We start from the raw sequence: 18,051 nt of genomic DNA on the forward strand, positions 1-18,051 counted from the left end.
GGGGTTATGATGTCCGAGGTCACGTGGGCCACAGTGGTAATGAGCAAGCAGACCCACGTGTTTAGCCCTCACACTGTCACTGTCTAGGAAGTGGCCTTGGACAGCTCCCTCCTTGCTCTGAGGTTTAGTCTTTTCCTTCATCTACAGAACTGTTCAGGTAGTGCTCGAGGGCCTGCAAGACCCCTCCCAGCTCGCACAGCATAGCTCTGTGGAAAGTTTACAGTCTTCCGTGGTGAACCCCATGGCACGAGACAAGCCAGATTGGGAGCAAAAATGGGAACGTGAGACTGGGTGCTTCTGCTGTCCAGACTTTACAGCAAACACCCCTGCTCTGTGGCTGCGGGCAGAGGGCTTGCTTTGAAGGTAGCCATGACGGGTTTGTTTATAGATAACTAGTGTGGAAGGTGATAGGACCCTTCGATCAGACATCTCTTGAAAAGGAGTGAACTCCTGGCATCTAGTTAGATGTGTCTCGAGTGGTCCCAAAAAGAAATGAGCAGTGAACAATCAAGAGACTCTGTGGCTCCTATCCAGGCTCTCTGGACTAGGACTTTATGTATTTGGGTGGCAGGAAAGTTTCATCTCCAGTTCTTAGAGTCTAAAACTTTGTGTCATGGAGGTCCACAAGTTCTTATATGGGTTTATACGCCAAAGCAACAACAGGGATTTAAGCTCATCTTCTGACATTGTGTGAACTTTCCCCTGCTGTCCAGGTCTCATGCCACCCAAAGCCGTGTGCAGACTTCCAGGTGGACACAGCAGGAGAAGGCATCCTTTCCATCCGGACATTGATTACGGATAACTGGCAGATTTGTATGCAATGAGCAGAAATGTATGACCAAAGAAAGTTTCCAGGTTGATTTTTGCTTCTTTAGACTGTGGGGAGGGGAGAGTACATACATTTTCAAAACATTCTCCCTTATTGAGGCACCAGAATGCTCTTGATCACAGCCGGCGTAAAGGGAGGTTAGCTTACAATAGGAATTGCCCCTTCCAGAAATTCTACTCTCTTCCCATCCATCCTACGGCTTCTTTACGAAATAAGAGAGGTCCTCCTGCTAGAATATGAAATGTAGAAGACCTCATGACTTCCGGCTGATTTTTCAAAGATAAAGTGAACTGTTCAGCTTCGTAGAAATTCACAGGAGTGTGAGGGAACATGGGTGTGTGCACACCCGTGCGCGAGACTCATGGGGGCAGTTTTAAAAGCTTAACACTAGATCCCGAGCCATGGCCTCTGGGTCTTAGGTAGTCCCTCTTAACATCAGTTTCTGCTTTCTGAGTCATCCTGGTCATATCGCTAGCAACGTTTTTCTCAAAATTCTGAAAACGATTCACATATGTGTGTGTATGTAATTCACTTAGATGATCTGTAAATTTGGATGGTATTTATTCTAAATAGGGAAAACAGAATTTTATATGGAAAAATCTATGTAATTTATAATGGCTTTGTTTTATATATTATATTTTCATATCTTTAGGGCACATCTATCCTCATCTTTTTGTATATCATACTTGGCAAAAAGAAATACTAATACTTGACTAAAATCTCTAGGAACCAAATGTGATACATGTGATGTCTAGAGATCGCTCTGGGAGTATCTGAATGTCTAGCCCATCCCGAGCACTCTGTGCCATGTCGTCACATCCAGAACTGTTTGTCTTGGATGCTTATAAGATTTCTTTTTCACAACTGAGGCTAAAAGGCCTGACATCCCACAGTGGGTTCCGGAACCCCCTTCTCCCTGATCTTTTTTATCGTTTGTTTCATTTTTAATTGCACAGGTCTGTGTTGTCTGAAGTTCCCTTTGAAGGGCAGATGTGCGATAACAAAGCAATGGAATGGAAAGATGGAATGAATGTAACGATGGCTGTGTAGATTATTTTAATGGATTAATAATGTGTTTTAAATCTAATGCTTGGATCATTATTTCCTGGTGATCTAGGATCTGCTCAGCTCTTTAGCACACGAAGAAAATGTAAGGCGCAAAGAATATTTGCATGTTTTGAACAGACACATGCTAAACATAGCGCAGCCAACACAAATCAGCTTGACTTGAGAAACGCCAAGCCCAGCCGCTGGAAATAGTTTAGAAACGCAAATCAGATACCTTCTGTTATGGTGTTTGAAATTCAGTGTTGTGTCAGTGCTAAAACTCCCTCTGGTCCGATTAACTGGGGATTTCCTTTGAGCGTTTCATTTGGTAAGAAAATGGAGCATTTAACTCATATTTCAGATACTCTGTTTTCTCAGCACAGTTCAACTACTGCTCTTTACGGATCTTTACATATCCTTTTGGTAGCCCCTTAACTAATTCCTGTTCCTCTTCTTGTTTTTTAAACTAAGTTATTAGGCCGGGCGTGGTGGCTCATACCTATAATCCTAGTACTTTGGGAGGCCAAGGTGGGAGGATCAGTTGAGCCCAGGAGTTAGAGACCAGCCTGGCAACATAGTGAGAACCCCGTCTCTACAAAATATTTTTAAAAATTAGCCAGGCGTGGTGGCGCATGCCAGTAGTCCCAGCTATTCGGGAGGCTGAGGTGGGAGGATCTCTTGAGCCCAGATGTTCGAGGCTGCAGTGAGCTATGATCGCACCACTGCACTCCAGCCTGGGCCCCAAAGCAGGACCCCCATCTCCAAAAAATAAACTAAGTTATTAGTAGACTTTAAATATCTACCAAATCTCGTTGTATACACACATATTTTGAGCATCTGTTATGGTCAAGATATTGGTCATTTTTACACTCAGCTATTCATTTAAAAATCCTTCAGTAGATAACAAAGTTCATTTTCCTAATGACTGTTTTAGGGTTTAACCTTAAACCTAGGGTTAAATTTAGGATTAACCAGGTTTGGATTAGACAAATCAGTTGTAGGGGGCGGGGGAATCAAATAAAACAATTGCTTATTATAGTCTGCAAAGGACTGAGCATTTATCCCTTATACAGGAAAATATATAAGGATGATAATGATCTTTGAGATTTTTTTAGAGGTGGAATTTATAAAGGGGCTAGTGCTAAGAATACTGCAATCAAATTAAAGCTAGAGTCTGTAAAGATAGAAAGTAAATAGTTCTAAGAATATTCTGGCATCAATTATTTTTATTTAACCAATAATAGAAGCCTCCAAATGTATCTCTCAGACACCATACAGCTGCTGACAGTGAGTTAGAGTCAACGAAGACGCCTGTACTTTTTCATTTGTTGTATTTCAGTAGTTCTGGATGTCCTTTGTTAAAATTGGAAAATAAGGTAAAAAAAAATTCTCTGGGCAGAAATGTCAATCTGGTGATTCTTTTGAAAAATAAAATGTTCACTTTTTAAAAATAAAAATGTAAACAAATGACTAATACATAAGTTGATATTACAGCAGCAAAAAACAAACATGTGATCCATCCTGTATTTTGATTGTTGCTTTAATAAAGGGTTTGCACATGTGTTGTGGAGTGTGTCGTGTCCCACCTGAAGTGCCTGTAGCTACAACCTGGTTTACTCTTTCCAGTGACAGGGAATCTGTAGTCAACAACATTTTTTAAGAAAAATGAAGTCATTTTTACGTAAAACAGCAAAATTTTATCCAAATGCAGAAGGCTTAACTCTGTCTTGACAAATTTTACAGCAATTTATTTCTATCGACAATGAGAAATTTGTAGCACGTAACATCAAGCTTGCTATAGAGAATCCAAGAAGACAGGAAACCCACACACCCAGAACATTCCACAGGGAGAAGGCATCAGGAGCAGAACTGCCACCGAGCACCTGACAACACCAATCCAGGCCAAACCCGAGAACATGCTGCGTAGGTTCCTTTGACAAGTCAAGTGTAAAAGGGTTGGAGAGAATTATGCTGGCATTAATGGGAAAATTAACAGCGTGTCGGCACAAAAGAACTAGGAAAGTTTTGTCCTGACTAGGAAATTTTGGCTGGTCCATATTTTCAACACTCAGAACAAAGAGCTGCTAATTTTTTTTTTTTTTTGCAGGTTTTGGAATGCTATTTAAGCTTAAATGAAAGTTGATACAGTCACGAAATTTTCAAAAAATTTCTCACTACCCATATTTTTTCTACTTCTATGTTCTGCGTGGGCCTTCATCGAAGGGGGTGTCTGAGTGAGCCTTAACATTAACAAATGACTTTCAGAGACGCATATAGTCCCCGAGTTGGAAAACACGTGCAAGGTTACCTGACTTACAGGCCTGTCCTACGATGTCAGCTCTGCTCGAAAATCGCGAAACTGGGGAGCTCGCGACCTCATGCCCCAGCATATGCCATTCTGTTAAGTGCCGAGTCAAAAATCTTAAAATGTGCTACCCCACTGGTCCTTGTTGAGCCCTGTGGAGCTGTAAGCATATATTAGTCCTGGTACAATAACATTGTCCTCCTTACTGTCAACGTAAAGCTAAAATTACAAAAATATTTATGTAAGAGGACTACAGATCACCTGAGCATAGAACTTTTAACAAAATTAGAGGTCTTCGTGTTGTTCAGTGTAGATGCTGTTCAGCATCCATTTCCTGAAGATTTTCATGACTCGTATGCAGCTGACGTACACTGGAGACCCCCGAGTGATCAGTGCCTGCGTTTACCTGAGTGACTAAGAGGCCTGCAGACTTGGTCCATGTAGGCGTTGGGTGAGGTGACGGAAGAAGGTCCTCAAGCTTTAAGAGGATTCATAATGCTAACTACCAAGGGTTTTACATGAAATGGGAAAAAAGTTTGAAGAAGGTAAAATTATTCTGTGGCAGGCCGGGCACGGTGGCTCAAGCCTGTAATCATAGCACTTTGGGAGGCCGAGGCGGGAGGATCTCTTGAGGCCAGGAGTTCAAAACCAGCCCGAGCAAGATTGAGACCCTATCTCTTCAAAAAAATAGAAAAATTAGCAGGGTGTGGTGGCGAGCACCAGTAGTCCCAGCTACTCGGGAGGCTGAGGCAGGAGGATCCCTTGAGCCCAGGAGTGTGAGGTTGCTGTGAGCTAGGATGATGCCACTGCACCGTAGCCAGGGTGACAGAGTGAGACCCTGAGGGCCAGTGCTGTCAGACGGTGCGTTCTGTTCTCTCCCTGCCGGCGTTGCCTCGGCTGTTTGACCAGCAGCTCGAGTTATGACGCACGATGCGAAATGCTTGGCTGTGGAATAAGTTCCACGAGAAAATTCATCTGCCATGTAGGATACACTTCGTCAGTTTGCAACAAAAGAGGTAAAATTTAATGTTGGTTATAGCTGAAATGATTTAAAACCAAAACATTACAAAACTAGGACCTGGCATCATATTTGTAGAAATGTTTTCATCTGATAAGGAGAAATTTGAAAGTGTTAAGACCTCAGAAAATGTAACTGCAGGGTCTACGTTCTTATTTGTAGGAAAAAGGAGAAAAATAACTTGCTATGAGGAATTTGTGATTGTTAGATTTTTTTAAATGTGCAGAATATAACTTTGCACATCAATTCAGTCTAAATTGTTTGTCTTCACAATAATTGAAGTACATTAGTATTTCTGAACTCTGCCAGATCTTTAAAAAAAATTCAAATTTAAGAATACACATGTTGTTCTCATATCATGTTAACTATTTTATGTTACCTTCTCTCATTCCACAATAGATTTGAGGTGATTGAGCTAAATATATTTTACCTTCTTTGAATCCTTTGAAATTGGTACTTGCTGTATTTCATACACGCTCACAAACTCTCAATAACCTGTTATACTTTATTAATCAAACATTCCGCTCCCAATCACCCTGCGTCAACGAGAGATTCACCGTGTGGTTATAGGAGAGAGCAGCTGTGGGATCCATAAATGTTTGCCTGAAGCCTCAAAAGCGAAGGCTCTGCTGTGACCCAGGAGTAAGGGCTGTTATCACACAACACTCACGCAGAGGGTGTGCAGCGAAACACGGGCACAAGCTCCCTCAGCACAACACATTTCCTGTGAGTCCCTGCATGTGCATGTGTATCTGACTTCTTACACTTTTTTCTTTATGAGATTTTTTTCAACACCTCAACATAAAAATCAATACAGTAAGAGTTATAAACCTTCATATTATTTTTCTCCATTAAATATTTACATTCAGCACAGAAAAATTGTAATACAGTCACGATTTTCCTGTTTGAGATCTAAAGAGGATGCCTATGCTTTATGACACCCAATTTAGATTCAGCCCGTTACCCAAATATAAAATTGTCTCGCTGCGATTGTTACCGAGAACTCGGCACTTGTCCACGAGGCTGAGGAAGAACGAGGACAAGCGGGTTGGAGGAGGAAGGAAAGAGAGTTTACTTTGCCGGCAGAGGAGGAAATATGGTAGGCCTTCTCATCTCAAAAAAAAAAAAAAAACAAATTTCCTGCACACTCACAGAAACACAGAGCGTTTACAGGACGGGTTCTCAGCTCCAGGCAATTAGTTGACGGTTCTGATCATCCCATCTCTGCCAGAGACAATCTCGGGACGCCCCCCCCCAGGGCCTCCTGTTACCAGATCGGGCTGGGCCATCTCCGTTGCACAAACAGCAAAAGTCTCACCCTGCCCCTCCCAGCCACCGGCCTGAGGCAGCAATGCCGGCTCTAGGAACAGAAAATATTTTTGCCATTTTTTCCAGGCCATTCCCACTGTTACACAATTGGTAGCAAAAATGTGCACACAGTCACTGTGGTGGGCTGAGTCTTGACTGGAGGGAACCTGTCTGCTTGTCTGTTCTGTGTCTGAATTTTACCTTTCCGATATGCCTGGGGCACAGAACACATTCTTAAATTAGACTCTTCATTTTGAGATAATTGTGGATTCACATGCGATTTTAAGAGATAACAGAAATCCTGTGTACCAGTTTCGCTCAACAATAAACATCCTGCAGCACTATGGTACAAGGTCACTACCAAGGTGTGGACGTTGCGCTAACACAACTCCACGCTCTGATCGGATCACCCAGTTTCACGTGCACTCGTCTGTGTGAGCGTGTGTTTAGTTCTACGCAATTTCGTCACGTTGTGGGCTGTGTGTCCTCTGCCACAGCCAAGTGCAGAACAGTCCCGTCCCCACAAAAGTCCCTCGTGTCGCCATGTGTAGACATGCCTGCCTACCTTCCACCCCAGAACACATTTTTTTTTAATGAGTAAACTCTACTTAATTAGATAACTGAAGCTTGTCCAGAACGAATTATAGTGAGTGTGTTTTTCCATAGAAATATGTGCCAATGTATCAGGGTTTTTTTTTTTTTTTTTTTGAGTCAGAGTCTCACTTTGTTGCCCGGGCTAGAGTGCCATGGCGTCAGCCTAGCTCACAGCAACCTCAAACTCCTGGGCTTAAGCGATCCTACTGCCTCAGCCTCCCGAGTAGCTGGGACTACGGGCATGTGCCACCATGCCCGGCTAATTTTTTCTATATATATTTTTAGTTGGCCAGATAATTTCTTTCTATTTTTAGTAGAGACGGGGTCTCGCTCAGGCTGGTCTCGAACTCCTGACCTTGAGTGATCCTCCCACCTCGGCCTCCCAGAGTGCTAGGATTACAGGCGTGAGCCACCATGCCCGGCCTGTATCAGGGTTTTGGTGTCTTGATTTCCATCACGTTAGGACTTGTACGATGCAGACAGGTCATCTGCAAACAAAGGATGAGACAGTCATGCACTTGAAATCCCAGGAAGCAGATCTGAGGCCGCCATAGGTCACGGAGGGACCCTTAGACATCCGGGTCACACCCTGAACTGCCCTCGCTGTCGGGAGATGCAGAGACAGAAGAAAGGCATGGTTTCCACACATCTTTGCGAATCTCACAGTACTCCCTGCAGTACCAAAAATATCTAGTTCTCACCTTCACTCCAGAAGTTTCCAAACTAAGGCCACAGAGTGGTAGAGAGAACAACATGGGTAAAGCCGCAGACAACCTCTGTGATTGATGCCGGTCTTAGTTGTCCTTGCTCTCCTCTCCTTGACCCAGCTAGGACCTCGTACAAAATGCCCAGCACCCGGGCCACAGTGAGCCACCTCCCAATCCTAAGAAAGCATACTAAGAAAGCATGAACGGCCTTGGTGAAAACCTAATGCCAATCACCATCTGGAACATCACAGTTCAGGCAACCAGCCACCGCGTTGAGGGAAAGAGCCTCAGCTCAAACTCAACGGAAGGTGCAGCAGGAAGATTCCTGAACAGGATCACTCGGTAAGTCCAGAAAGGTTCTCATTCAAAGCCACTGAAATGGCAGCAAGAAAGATTTATGCCTTCAGGGCAACTTTTTATTATGCAAATGTTCCTACCTGTCATCACCAGTAGCCCTAGTCAGGAATTAGTCACTCGGGGCAGGAATTGGCTGGATCCTCTGACTCTCCCCAGCCTCCCACTGACCCCCGAGAGCCTGGGGGCAGAGCAGCGTTGAACAGGGCAGAGGAAAGAGAGTGCTTACTCTGGGGAGATCTCAGGAGGGGCTGGCCCGGCCCAGACAGCATCGGGTGCAGACCGCCTGGAAGCGCCAATCAGCAGTGGCCCGAGGGAAGCCTCAGAAAACTGAAAAATAACTGCTACTCCGTACTGTTTCCCAGGACAAGCCCTGTCCAGACACCAATGAATTCTATTATTATTTCATGTCATGTTCTCTTCCTAAGAGATCAATGAATTTTTGCAATATGGCAAATAACGTGTCAGCTTATGTAAATCAATCTAAAATCAGAAAAGTCAGCCTCTACTATGGGTCCCTAAAGTGTCCCAGGAAATGGGCTCCACCAGGACCGTGCCCGCTCTGACAAAAGGGCACTGGAAAGCAGGTGGCCTCTTCTTAAAACGGGGAGATCGTACCTGCCTCCCGGCCCCGCTGCGCTCCCTGGACGGGCACCGTCCACACCCACCGACCTGGCGCTGCTTCAGTCCCACCGCTCGTCCGCTTCGGGACAGACTGAGCCTGGACACCCCGGGACGGCCCAGCCTCAGGTGAGAACACTGCAGCCGCGTCCCCTGCTCCTCCTGCATTCTCAGGGCCTCTGTTTCCCTCTCCTGCCCCCATCATCAGAGTGAAAGGTAAAGGACAAACCCCTGTGTGTCCCACTGCTTCCCTGTGCCCGGGAGATGGAGCCTGTGCCCAGCCCTCCTGTGCTTCCTGGCCACCCCACTGGGAGAAGAGCCCATGGCTTCCTCCCTCGGACGCACGGGAAACACTTAACTGCAACTTTACGTGCAGCTTTTCCTCCGTGTGTCTGAGCTTTCAAACTATAGAACCTTCTGCCTTGTTTCACCTAAAATTGTCTACTTCTGTGTCTGTATATTTACATGTCCATGTGTCATGTGTGTTCAATGTCTCACTACCAAATATGTAAAAGAGCTCTAATTAATTGGCTTAAAGAAAAGCACTTACATCAAATTTTATTAAAAACATTAAAAGAGCTCAAATGCCTTTTGCTTCACGTGACCTCGATGACCTTTGATGGACTAGTTTTAAAATTGTTGTTAGAGTTTAAATGTTTATAAAATTGTAGGAGCTAATTCGGGAGACAAATCGGTAAGTTCAATTCGGTTTGTCTGTCCCCACCACCCCCACCTGGGCCACCTGCCAGCAATAAAACTCACGGGACTGCAGCACTTACAGCCTGGAAACTGGATTTTACTCAAGGATTTCCCAGAACAAACTGGGCCCCCTTCAACCTTTTAAATAATTCTCTCACGCTTCCACCACTCCAGCTCAGCTTCTGGAAGTCCCGTCCGAGAGTCATCTCTCAGGACTCAAACCTACAGGCCCTCCAGAACCTGCTTCCACCCCCGGGGAGCTCCCTGAAGGCCCAGCCCACCACGGACCCCGGGCTCCGATACGTGCCGGGGGATGCACGGCTCCCCAGCTCTGCCTCCTCTTCATGCTTCCGCGTCACTCTGTGCATGATGCACCCCGGGCCAGCTTACCTGCCAGGCCGGTCAGCCCTTTGCCCACGCTGGAAACCCTAACGATGATAGCCTTATTGATAAGGAAGACCCCCCCCCCCATTACCTGGCTCGTTAGCCACCTGACACCCCAGCCCTCGGAAGACCGTCATCAACATAATACCTATTACCTGGTGCATCAGACACCTGACACCCAGGAAGACCCTCATCAACATAATACCTATTACCTGGTGCAGCCACAGAATACTAACCTATCACCTGGCTCCACCACCCGAGACCCCACCCCTCGGACCACCCCAACCCAATAAAAGTGGGAAAAATCGGGCAGACGGGGCTCAGAGTTTGGTGGCGAGACCTCTCTGAGCGGGGAACTAACCTTGCTTCTCTGACTCTGGTGCTGCTGGGTTCGTCCTCGGAACCACCCGCTGTGACGCTGGCTGCAACCTCCCTTTCCACCCCCCACCGTGGGCGCTGTCTGACATCTCTAGCTGCCTGCACGCCAAAAACCTCTCTACCTGCTCAAAACTGTGAGCTCTTCTCACCATGCGTGATCTTAAGCTCTTAACTAAGGCCCCTAGTGGCTCTACTTCCATTTTCAAACCCTACATTCTCCACTATCTAGTGAAATTCAGGCCCTAACTCTTTCTCTCCAGTAAAACCCCATCCTGCCTCTGTTCTAACGTCGAGACCACCCATTTTCAACCCCCTTTTAATGAATGAACTCCATAAAATGATCTCTACGCCCCTCCTCAGCTCGAAGAAGCTATAGAAGAAAGATCTCCGCCCATTTTCCCAACTTCTGAGTTCATTTTACATAAAAACTTAATTTTAACAACAAAAAGGGGGAATGTTAGGATGGCCTTGAGTCTCCCAATTTTCTAATGACGGCTCAAAATCACTTCTGAGCTCTCTCTACTCTTTACTATCCCTCTCCCAAACTAGCAGCAACCTGCTGGGACTCTGTTTTCACAAACACCTAAAAGAGCCCAGAAAAGAAATACAAATCTTTCTCTTTACATTTCCTAAGCTCACAGCTTTTAGAATTTATTTTACAGCCCCAAGGTGTTCCTGAAAAGCTCCTGGACAGACTGTAGGGGGGTTAACACCAAGCCTTTATTTCCTGCCCAAAACCAAATCTTGGGGACAAAGATCATATTCCCTGCCATGGGCCTAACTGCATTTCAAAGATAACCAGATCTCCAGGAACAGAAAAAACAAAAAGCAGTCAGAAAAACAACAATGCCCACTTTCCAATCTTTCTAATTTTTTTTACCCTTTTCCCATACTTTACCCTTCCTTTTCTTATACATATATAGCAAGAGAGGTGGAATATTAGATTTGTTCCAGGTGGTAATCTGAAAAGTATGTACAGGACAGAATGTGGTTAATGCAAAATGTAGGCTTGTAAAACAATGGCCGCAGGAGTCTGGGGAGTCCCTGGGCTTTGTAGATCTGATAGACAACTGCAGCCAGCCAGCATCCCTTCCCCTCCCTAGCTCTCCTGAGAAGGACCAAGCCAGAGCAGGATGGATGTGACCGGGGCAGGGGTCTCAGGAGTTGGTTGTTTGCAAAAGAATTAATTATAAGCAGCTGTTCTGGCCCACTTGCTCCTCCCAAAAAAGCTCCCTATAAAACCCAAGACTCTCCTCTTTTCTCTTGTGGATGCTTTTTCGCCTCCACTCATCTGTACCCAGATGCTCAAAATAAACAGCATTTTGCTACACACGAGGCTTTGTGTGTGTGTCTCTCTCTCGGCTCCAGACCTGACAGTGGTTATGTCCACAATGACGTGAGCCTCGATGTTTAAAGCTTTTTGGTCTAAGCTATCTGGTATCCTGTTACAAAAATTAACTTGTCAAGTCATTTCCAAGAAATGTTTTATAGTTGATAGTGGAGAGAAGGCTTTCAGTTACGTAGCAACATTAAAGTATCTCTCAAATGCTTGTTTATTTTTGAGTGTGATAAACGAATTAGGATACTTTTATTTCCATTAAGCTCAAAAATATTCTTTATACTTGTGCATGAATAACATTGCTATTCTGTATTTTCCACTCAAAACTCGGGATCAAACCCCAAAATCTGGAGACCATACTTCCACTATGACATTCAGTTTTACGCTGGATTACCTAATTGTTAAAGCTGCAGAGGGGTTTCAGCCTGGGTCCAGTAGCTCGTTGCCCAAAGACCCAGTGATGGAGACAAAGGGAACTGCCAAGGAAGAAAGGAATTTTTAATACCACAGACGTCTTTTCAGGAGAACGAGAGAAGCTGTCTGAAACCCATCTCTCTGACTGAGGGAGATTGTGGGCTTAAAGCAGGGGCCCCGTGCCTTTGGGGCAGGTGCTGTAACCCACAAGGGCCCCGTGCCTTGGGGCGGGTGCTGTAACTCACAAGGGCCCCGTGCCTTGGGGCAGGTGCTGTAACCCACAAGGGCCCCGTGCCTTGGCAGGTGCTGTAACCCACAAGGGCCCCGTGCCTTGGGGGCAGGTGCTGTAACTCACAAGGGCCCCGTGCCTTGGGGCAGGTGCTGTAACCCACAAGGGCCCCGTGCCTTGGGGCAGGTGCTGTAACTCACAAGGGGTTGTGGGGACGGTGAGTCTTGGCCCAGGACGGCTGCCCAGGGGCCTTCAGCATCTCGGCTTCTCTGTTTTGCAGAAAATCCACCATGTCTGGGAAACGACTCAAAAGGTCAAAGAGTTGGTTAAGGGGGAAGATTATACAAATCTTACAGGGGTTACTGAAATTTGTTCATATAGCTGGTTAATAAGTTTTGCTCTATTTTCTTTGTACGTGATGTATTTCAATATTGCAAAATTGCTTATACTCATTTATCAACAGTGAGATATAATATTTTCTATCGTTTTTGTATGAAAGAGTATTTAGATCGATAAAGCCTGGTAAACCCTTGAAGCTTTTTCTTTCTCTCCATAACAACACTCTTCTTCCTCCCGTCTTATGAGCAGTTTAGCTCAGGTAATAGATGGTCCCGTGTTCTAAAGAACAAAAAAGCCGAGTAATTTTCCCAGGGCCATAATAGCAAGTCCATAGAGTTCGTAACTGCTTGACCGTGAGCTCTGGGAGGACAGAAATCACATCCCTGTCTCCATCGCTGGTCTCAGTAAACGTTAATTAAATGAAAACAGTTTGTCTTCCAGCCAATTAGGATTCACTGGGATTGGCTGAAATGTATTTATTAACAAGGCCCAAGGAAGGGTAAAAAGTGCATTTTGAAGAATCTCTTTGGACCCAAAACCGTATGGTACAGACCCAGTGGCAGCAGGGTTGCTCTGGTCTGGGTATTTGTGTCCCCCGTGCGATAGTATGAAGTGGGGGATTAGGTGGTGAGGGTGGGGCCCTCGTGGGCGATACCAGCTGCTCTATAAATGAGGAGCAAGGGCGCCCGTTCGCCCCGTCCACGGCGAGCGCAGGGGACAGGGCGCCGTCCGTGAGAAAGCGAGTCCCCGCCGGACCCCGCAGCCCCAGCCTCCCCCCGGAACCGTGAGCACTGAAGCTCTGCTGTGTACGGGCCACTCGGCTTACGCTGTCTTGTCGCAGCAGCCCAAATGGACTGAGACGACGGTTTCTCTGGTCAGATTTCTTTTTTCAAGAATAGAATATGATAACTTTTTTTTCCCCGCATTTTCTTTTCTTTGCCACTTGAACCCAATATTTGAAAGGGCTGTTGAAAAGGCCTTGCCCACTCTAGTTCTGTCATGGAGACAATCTTCTACAATTATCTCAAGTGGATTCGAGAGAAATTGTGACATTGAATTACTTCCGTGTCATTCCATGTCACGTTCTCTACAAGCGCTTCACAGTCGCTGGAGAGCTGAGCAGGGTAAAGCCGCATCCCTCCCGCAGTGTGGACGTGGGCAGGGACGGGACTGCACCCCAGCCGCTGCCCGGAGCGCCTGCTCCGTCCTAGGTTTCCTTTTCCTCAAAAGAAAGAAAATTCTAGTGGAAAACAGGATTGGAGAATGCAGTTCCAGGAGCCCGTTCTCCCTTCTCCATAGTTTTTCCAAGGTAGACGGCCTCCGGTGGAAGGAAACCCACAGATGGGAGATGAGTTTAAACTTTCTTTCCCTAAGTGGGAAGATACTTACCTTCCCCAGTTTGCTTTCAGGGCACCAACGGGGCAGCACCACACCTGAATCTCGTCATTGCAGGAGCGGGAAAATGCAACTCAGTCGGGAGGGAATCGTTCCACTCTCGCAAGGAGTGGGGACTCCAGGGTCATCCTGAGCCCGTGCACGTGGTATTGGTCACGTTCCGTTTTGCCCGGCCAGCGCCTGTGTCTGAAGGGCCACCATTCGCACTGTTCACGGGGAGACGCTGCCACCCATTTTCCACCAAGTCTCCATTTCCTCCTACGTCCTCGGAGAAGTCCTGTTCCCCTGGTCTTTCTGTGCCTCTCCATCTTGGTCTTGGCACGGGGCAGGCTGGGCCAGCCGTCTGGCTTTGGCCTCAGCCCCCAGTGGGTGGTGAGTTCCTTGCTTTTCCTCCTACCTTAACGCGTGCCAGGCCTCACGGGTAGGCTGGCAACTACTGAACACACCCCAGGACCTACTGGCTGTTACTGTTCTCATATTTCTGCCACAATCAGCTCTGGTCACTTCCAGCCACTCTTGGTCACCATATCCATCCACGAACACACAAAATGTCCAGTCATTGTTTGCAGTACTGTGGGTTAATTTTTCCACATATTTTGTGACGAATTTTGAAAAGTAAACTCATATACTTCCTTAACCCCACTTCTCTTCCCAGACTGGGAAGATGTTCAGGCCTAATTTGTCTCCACTAACCTGACTTCTTTCTCTTCTGACCCCTGAGCCTCGGGAGGTATTTTAATTCTCCTCCTTGAGCCTGCCCTGGCCCTGCTGCGGTCACCCCCGTCAGAGCACTGTTCACCCCTGTTCTTCAGGACACACAAACTCGGAGACCTCAAACTGTTGGGGCCTGAACCACGTCCCTCCATGACAAACTGCTGAGACGCCACCCACGTGCCCTGCTTCCCATCACACCTGCACACGGGTTCATGTGTGCATGTGCCCAGGCATCACACGCACCACACGTGTGCACACTCGGCACTCCACGGTCACCAAAGGCAGGCAGGGAGGAGGAAGAGGCATTAGCAGGGTCGTGATTCAGTCTGATTATTCTGAGAAACAGTAACTGGGAAGTCAAGAGGGCTGATCTTACAGTGGCAGATTCACACCACCTATATGACACCGTGAAAGTTTACCCTTCCCCCTATCCCCCCACGACACCCCGTGCACAGAAATGCCCTCTCAGCCAAAGCAGACAGTTCTTCAACTTGGTTTTGACGCTACCCCCCACCCAAAGTTTAATCACGTTCTAGAGGCGCAGCGGTCAGGGTGGAATTTGGAGCCGGATTCCAAAGCTGCTTCTGCTAGCGTCCGTTTATGGCCACTCTGCCTCACTCTCCTAAGTGGCCAAATTCTGTAATCGCTGCTACACACGACTCTGAGAAGGGTCTGGGACCCCACAGCCCTTCGTTGACCTGGCGTCTTGCAGGGGGGGCTAGCTGCTGCTTTCTTATTTAACAGCACCCCGCTCGCCCTCTGCAAATCCTCTTTTCTGGCATTTTGCAGTCACGAGAGGCTGGGCTCTAGGTATTACTTAACTCGGTGTAGAAATCCTTCTGAGCCCTCCTGGAAAAGCACTTTCCCTCCTCATTTCCCTGAGCACCTCTTGGCCCCTTTATCACCACCTGCTGAAGGAGCTGTTAGATTCAGGTATAGAGAGAAGGTGGGCCCACTTGTTTTGCACTTTGCACTCTGTGCAAATAAAATCTTAACTGTTCTTGCTAAACACTCAGGAATCTAATTTTCCCAATTATGAAAGTGCTTACTTTGTGATCTGTCCTTAATGAGTCGGGACAGATCCTGCTGTGGTACAGAGTTGCATCACCATCCGACCTAGTGAGCAGGAAGCCCACGGAAATGAATGGGGCGTGTTCGCCACTTGGCTTTTCTGATCTGATAACCTTGGAGTCCACTTCTATTTTACACTGTGTATTAAATTTAAGATAAATAGCCAGGAAAAGTATTTAAGGATAAGAAAACGTGGAGAGTAATTCTAGACGTTCTCGGGATTTCCCCGTGCCCGGTGCGTGCCGCGTTGCTTCTCTGCAGACCGGCTGGTGCGGGACTGCTGGGCGCCCCAGGGTCTCCCTGTGCCCCCTGGTGACTAGGCACTTGCACGTGGGTCTGCTCGGGACACCTGCGAGTGGACAGCCGCACCCTAACTTTGATGAGTAGAAAAGCCTGCCGGGGAAAAGTAGGCATTCGTTTTCATAAAAGTATCCGTCATCTTGATACTGTGACACATTTGATCTCCCGACTCATCAAAAAGTGACACTTCAAAGCAAAACAATCATTCTTTTGGACAGTTCAAGTAATAATCTTTGGATAAAAGGCCAAAATCACGAATTTGGAGAATAATCTTGAAGCATTCATCTGTTACGCAAACTCTCGTTCAGATGAAGAGCATCTGACATAGGACACTAAGGTGTCTGTCCTGTTCTGTAGCTGACGTGATCCTGAATTCATCACCCTGCCGGAGTTCTCCCTCGGGTGGTCTCGGACTGGTCAGCTGAGCCAAGTAATTTTTTTTTTCAAAATTTTATTATGTTTTAATCAATCCCATGATAAGATTTGGACACAGAAGATTTAACAGAAAGCCGGTCGCTTTGGTAATTCACCTTTCCTGAGTATTTGCTACAGTGGAGGGAATAATAGGCTCCAAGGAGAACCGAACATGAACAAGAACGGTTCCTGTCCTGAAGGATGTCACCTTTGTGGAAACTGCATAAGATGTGCAGTAAATAATTATTATAGATGGCAAAAAATAATAAATGTCCTCATGATTCAGAGATAAAGTCCTAGGGAAATGCAAGGGAGGTGTTGCCTACTTTTGACCGGGAGAAATCAGAACTTGATGAAGAAAAAGATAATTTCGGGTAATCTGCGAAAGGTAGTTAAAATATGAACAGATAAAGGTGAGAAAGACTTTCCTAGAAAGAGACATGATGTGAGGCAGGGGGGTGGAGGCCATGACGGGCGAGGCTGCACCTGGGCAGGACACAGCGAGCGCCAGGCGGCCACGGGGAAGAGGGCTGGGGCCGGCTCAGGGCGCCGAGTGGCCTTGCGGGAGGGCGTGGGCACGGTGGACCCCACCCTGGAAAGGTAACTGGGGAGAAGGCTCGGGGGCTGTCAACCAGGGTCTGACCTAGGGTGGCGGCAGCCAGAAGGAAGGGTTCTAGAGACATTCCCAAGGTGGCATTGTCAGGGCCTCCGCGACAGATGGAACGAGAGCGGAAGGAAGGAGCCAAAAATACACTGGAGATGTGTTTAAGCATAGATGACGGAGGATGATGGGCCATCAGCAGAAATAGGGAGGAGAACATAAAGAGGATATTTTGAACATTATAAATTATTAATGTGATTTTTAAAAAAATCCACCTTAGCTCCTTAAGAGTGACGTATATATGTACATAAACGTGTAATTTGGCAGAAATAGTTTCTCTCTCGGTACATTTGGGAATATTAACTGTCTTCTCCCTGGAGTCCCTCGCGTGGCAGGACGTTAAGAGCCTGCTGAGACAGGGGAGTGTGCAATGGAATTTTGTTTATTGAAAACAAAAATACAAAGGCACTGAATTTTCTAGCACTTCAAAATAGAGTTAATAATTAGAGACTCACCATTTTCGATAACTCGACACAGTAATTACTAGAAAGTCTGTGTTGTTCAGAAGTCCCCAAACCAGTGGAGAGAGGGGAATTATAAAGACGTGTTGAGCAACAAGCAGAAACGAAATGGATTAGTTGGTTAGATGCTCTGGCGTGGGCCGTCAGCAGGAGAAAACCCAACTCAACATGACGGAAACAAGATTAGGATTTTTTTTTTTTTTCATCTCGCATAACAAGAACTCTGGAGACAGTTTCCAGTTTGGTTGAATCATAGAATTAAGTACCAAGGTTTTCTCCAGCCTCAACAGTCCTGTCTTCTCCTTGGTGCTTCAACTAGGTTCCCGCGTGGCCTCCAGATGGCAAGGCGGCGTCTGTTCACCGTGCTGTTTGGAAACAATGTGACACGGCTGTTCCTGCTTATTCCTGTTTGTCTTGTTTGTCTTGTTTTGTTGTCAGGAAGGGAAATACTCTCCTGGGCACCCAGGGCA

The sequence above is a fragment of the Lemur catta genome, chromosome 5 (assembly GCF_020740605.2).
Source record: "Lemur catta isolate mLemCat1 chromosome 5, mLemCat1.pri, whole genome shotgun sequence".
Classification (NCBI taxonomy): domain Eukaryota; kingdom Metazoa; phylum Chordata; class Mammalia; order Primates; family Lemuridae; genus Lemur; species Lemur catta.